Below are 6,000 nucleotides of genomic sequence, written 5' to 3'. Positions count from 1 at the left end.
AGACTCAAGCGATCTTTCCCGCATCAGACAACAATCCCAAGAGACGGTACATCACTTTTGGGTTAGATTCCTCCTTGTCAAGGACAAGGTCAAAGACAGTTGCGATGAAGACGCAATCTCATTATTCTGCAAAAATTGCACGAACAAGGGACTCCTTAACGCCATAAATTGCCGTCACGTATCACGCTTCAATGACTTGGCGGTCATAGTACAGAAGTACTGCGCGATGGAAAGCGCCTGGAAAACTCAGGCAACCTTTTGGGATCCACTGGCTCTCGCTAAACCACTCGTCCGAACAAAAAGGGTGTACCCTCGTAGGTCGCCTGATCAAATCACGAAGAAATCGAAGCCCACTATAGGGTGCGCAACCATTTTGGAGGGGTGGCTCGATAGGCCATGCAAAATACACACCACACCGGATACCGTACCAACACACATCCTTAGAGCATGTTGGATACTTCGGCGAGGATCTCCTCATAAAAAACACCACAAAATAACATCCCACAGAACACAAAACTACAGTATTGACAGTCTTCGAGACTTTCGCCTCAGGTAACAGGCGCAAGAAAGCACTCCACGGCCTTGCCGAAGTCTGCCAAGTTGCAGCAATAAACCCCTGGAATGACACCATAACTTTCAGTGCCAGTGATGAACCGCAATTCAGAACAGTCCGGGCACCAACCGCTTTGGTCCTCAGTCCAATCGTGGATGGCTTCCGGCTTACCAAAGTGCTCATGGATGGCGGTAGCGGACTAAACCTCATCTACGAGGAAACTCTCAACAAAATGGAAATAGACAGGAGCCGCATTGAGCAAAGCAGCACAACCTTCCGAGGAATTATTCCTAGCCGGGAGGCACGATGTGCGGGAAAAATCACACTCGATGTGGTATTCGGCACGCCGGAGAATTATCGGTCCGAAGAGATAACTTTTAGGTGGCCCCTTTCACTAGTGGATATCACGCCTTGATAGGGCGGGATGCATTTGCGAGCTTTCAAGCTATACCCCATTACGGGTACATGAAGCTCAAGATGCCCGGGCCCAATGGAATTATCACTCTTGCCAGTGATCCGGACATAGCACTCTGCGCCGAAAATAAAACAGCCGCCTTGGCCCTCGAAGCATTGTCCGAAGCCCTCGCGGCCGAAGAATTAACTACATTACGCTCCATAGTGGATAAGGACAACGTGATACTCGATAAGCAATCCAAGTCCACCTCCTTTAAACCAGCAGACGAAATACTCAAATTCCAAGTCCACCCAACGGACTCCACAAAGACTGCATCCATCGGGGCACAGCCGGACCCCACAATCGACGCCGCACTGCGAGCGTTCCTACGCGAGAACTGGGATATCTTCGCTTGGCACCCTTCTGATATGCTGGGGATCCCACGCAGGCTGGCCGAACACAGTCTCAACATACTCAAGGGATATAAGCTGGTCAAGCAAACACTACAGCGCTTTTCAGAACCCAAACGGCAAGCTATGGGAGAGGAACTAGCCAAATTACTTGAAGCCGAATTCATCAGAGAAATAAAACACCCGGATTGGCTAGCAAACCTCGTGATGGTACCAAAAAAGGATAAATCCTAGCGCCTATGTGTCGATTTCAAAGACCTCAACAAGGCTTGCCCTAAGGATCCCTTCCCTCTCCCGCACATCGATCAGATTATCGATGCTACCGCGGGACACGACTCATTGTGTTTCCTCGACGCATACTCCGGATACCATCAAATCAAGATGACGGAGTCTGATCAAGACACAACGACACTTATCACCCCATATGGGCCTTTTTGCTTCAACACTATGCCTTTCGGGCTCAAAAACGCTGGTGCCACCTATCAACGCATGATCCAAACATGCCTAGAGAAGCAAATCGGCAAAACAGTTGAAGCATATGTCGACAATGTAGTCATCAAGACCAGACATACTGAACTTTAATAGACGATCTAAGGCTCATGTTCGATAACCTCCAAACATATGACATTAAGCTCAATCCGGAAAAATGTGTTTTTGGCGTTCCCGCCAGAAAGCTGCTGGGCTTCATCATTTCCAATAGAGGAATTGAAGCAAACCCAGCTAAAATCTGAGCTTTGTCACAGTTGGCTACCCCAACAGATCTCAAACAAATCCAGAAACTAACTGGATGCATGGCAGCTTTAAGCCGCTTTATCTACAGATTGGGAGAAAAGGCATTGCCACTTTATGGCCTTCTTCGACGAACGAACACTTCGAGTGGACGGACGAGGCGACAGCCGGACTGGAGGAAATAAAGGCTCTTTTAGCAAGCAACCCAATCCTGGCCGTGCCGAACATTGGCGAACCCATGTTGTTATACATAGCTGCAACACACCAAGTTGTGAGTGCCATGCTCGTCGTCGAACGAGAGGAGGACAGACACAAATTTCCGGTTCAGAAGCCGGTATACTACGTATCTACCGTCCTCACACCATGCAAATCCCGGTACCCACATTATCAAAAAATAATATACGCGGTCTTCATGGCATCTTGGAAACTACAACACTACTTTCAAGAGTGTTCAATCACGGTGGCCTCTGAAGTACCACTCAATGACATAATAAACAACCGCGATGCCACGGGCCGGATTGCCAAGTGGGCGATCGAGCTCCTCCTATTCGACATCACATATAAACCACAGCGAGCCATTAAATCCCAAGTACTAGCGGACTTCGTCGCCAAATGGATAGAGGCCGAACTCCCTAAAGAGTACGACAGATACTCTAACTGGATCATGCACTTTGACAGCTCTAAAATGCTGGCAGGTCTAGGAGCAGGTGTTGTCCGCACATCCCCCACTGGAGATACAGTCCAATACGTACTCCAAATATTATACACAGACTCCAACAATGCAGCCGAATATGAGGCTCTATTGCATGGTCTTTGGATGGTCGTATCCATGGGCATTCAACGCCTAGAAGTGTGTGGGGATTCAAACCTCGCAGTATCTCAAATAAATGGAGACTTCGATGCCAAAGATCTGAAAATGGCGGCCTATCGTAATGCCGTCCTTAAGATGTCAGCTCGGTTCGAGGGGCTTGAATTTCATCATGTGGCTTGAGAAAACAATCAAGCGACGGATGTCCTCACCCACATCGGCGCTAAGCGCGACCCCGTCCCACCTAACATCTTTCTGGAAAGGCTTTTCAAGCCATCCGTGGTGTAGCAAGGGGAGACCGGCAACATCAGTCCGGATCCGACCACAACCCCAGATTCCGAACACACTGACATAATCGGGGGCTCTGCCACCGAAATAACACCTTCGGCCCATCTCATCATGGCTATTATCGCCCCATGGACCGAACCCTTCTTGGCCTACCTTAACAGGCACGAACTCCCGAATGATTAAAATGAGGCACGCTGCATTGTGCGGCGCTCTAAAGCCTATAAAGTCCATGAGGGAGAGCTTTATAAGAAAAGCGCTACCGGGGTACTTCAAAGATGTATCTCCGAGCAGGAAGGGCAACAACTCTTGGCTGAAATTCATGCCGGCCTCGGCGGTCACCACGCCGCAGCTCGGGCCCTTGTAAGCAAGGCCTTCCGTACAAGTTTCTACTGGCCGACGGCCCGAGCAGACGCACAAGACCTTGTCCAACATTGTGTCGGATGCCAGCTTTTCGCCAACCAAAGCCATATGCCACCCACCGCCCTACAAACAATCCCCATAACTTGGCCTTTCGTAGTCCGGGGGCTTGATATGGTCGGACCCCTTAAACGAGGAAGCCATATGAAAAAAAATACTTGTTGGTCATGGTGGATAAATTCACCAAATGGATAGAAGCCAAACCAGTTAAAACGGCCGAATCCGGACCCGTGATAGACTTCATATCGGGTGTTGTGCACCATTATGGTGTCCCCCACAGCATCATCATCGACAACGGCTCCAATTTCAGAGCTGATGAGGTGAAAACTTGGTGCGGCAACATGGGCATTAAGCTCGATTATGCCTCCGTCTATCACCCTCAAACAAACGGTCAAGTCGAACGAGCCAATGGTCTTATTATGAGCGGCATCAAACCTAGACTAGTGCGATCCTTAAAAGAATCAGGCACACACTGGGTTGAGGAGCTTGACTCCGTACTTTGGGGGCTGCGGACCACGCCAAATCGCACTATCGGATACACACCCTTCTTCATGGTGTACGGCGCGGAGGTTGTGCTGCCCTGCGATATTATTCATGACTCACCTCAAGTGCGCATGTACGAAGAGAGTGGCCGAGCTCGATCGGCAGGACAGTTTAGATGCCCTGGAAGAGGAGCGCGATGTCGCAAAAGCACGTTCCACATTCTACCAACAACAGGCTCGCAGGTATCAAAGTAGAGAAGTATGGGCCAAGACTTATAATATTAGCGAACTCGTTCTACATCTACCGGAGAAGAAAAAGGACAAACTTAAGCACAAGTGGGAGGGTCCCTTCATTATTGACAAAGTTCTCACTGGAGGAGCATACCGACTGCGTGATGCATCCGATAATCGCCTCGAGCCGAACCCATGGAACGCGGCCAGACTCCAAAGATTCTACGCCTAGCACCGAACTCCCTGTTCGTCTCCTTCCCTCCATTCCTTTTTATTTACTTTTCAGCTCTCTTCTCACCTTTTCTTTTGAAAAGCTCTAAAGCTTTAGTGTGGCTAGACTACACACTTGTGACACAGTAATCTTCAAGCATGTGCACTCATTATACCTGGGGGCTTCTTATACAGAAGCTTAATATAATTATCTTCCGGGCATCAAGCCCACTGCATATGCGTCCTTTTTCCATATGTACCTTTTCTTCGCCATTATATGCATCGATATGACTTAAGTTTGGGCCAAACTGGGTTGCCTGGCTCCTATGCTTATTCCCTACGTTCCCGTTAGTTCGGCTAGGGCATAAAGGGGGCACCTCTGCGATTGTTACTGCCGGGTACTCCAGATGTGTACCTCAGACTGGGTGAAGACGAAAGCTAGCGTTCTTAAGGGAATATTCGGTCGGTGGACTAAAGATGTTTTTTTACCTATCACAATATAAACCCCCAGATGTTACATATACTGCGCTTTTTGACCGCAGTTCGGACATGCACGTTAATGCATGCATACCCAGGGAAAGGAATCCTTAACAGAACTATTCTCTCTGGAAGATGTTTCTTACTATCCATGTAATATAACATAGCTAGTTGGGTACTTGTCTATTCAAGAAATTATGACCCCTACGCCTGGTTTCCACGCGTACCCCGGTTTGTATTACCGAGCGGGTATTCGGAAACACTCCGGACTGTCGGGTCCAGAGGCTGAAGCGAAAAGGTCCGCCATGACAAATGTTTTACAATCCGGCTAGGGACAAATATGTCAATTGAAGTACATAGTCATTTAGACTCAAATGCTTCTTCTTCTATGCCATCCAACAGGTTGTCTAGCCTACAATCCTGTTGGGAATATTTTGCGGCTAATCCTACCTGGTCATATACCAGACTAACGGGAATTTCTTTCCCATCTGACCCTATAGGTCCGACCCGGGCCATATGATTCGGATCGAGCTTGGTATACCATGTTTTCACCATGGCCCAAGCCTCCCTTGCACCTTCTCGACAGGCCGATATCTTCCATAGTCGGAAACGTCGCCGTGCTCCTTTGAAAAGCTGTACAAGCTCCCCCATACTTCCTGGTAGGGAGGCGGATGGCCACAAGGTCTTGGCGACACTCTGCATGACCTGCCGAACTTGCTCATGCAGTTGCGAAAGCTCTTGTAGAAGATCGCCTGAGGATCCGGGCATCTCCTCTTTGGGACGGCTAGTCAGCATACCTACAGACATAACTCTACTAGTTCCTATCTTTGCTGAACTATATAAATGTTCGTTTGAGAACATACTAAAAATGCTGCGTTGAAGCCTCTTATTTTCCTTCATGGAGTCAGCCAACTGGGCCCGAACATCTTTCAATTCTTCACCCAGCTGGGTATTGGCATCTCAGAGTTTGTTTTTCTCCTGTATGACCCGTGTAAGTACAC

The sequence above is a fragment of the Triticum dicoccoides genome, chromosome 5B (assembly GCF_002162155.2).
Source record: "Triticum dicoccoides isolate Atlit2015 ecotype Zavitan chromosome 5B, WEW_v2.0, whole genome shotgun sequence".
Classification (NCBI taxonomy): domain Eukaryota; kingdom Viridiplantae; phylum Streptophyta; class Magnoliopsida; order Poales; family Poaceae; genus Triticum; species Triticum dicoccoides.
This window is presented reverse-complemented; position numbering follows the sequence as displayed.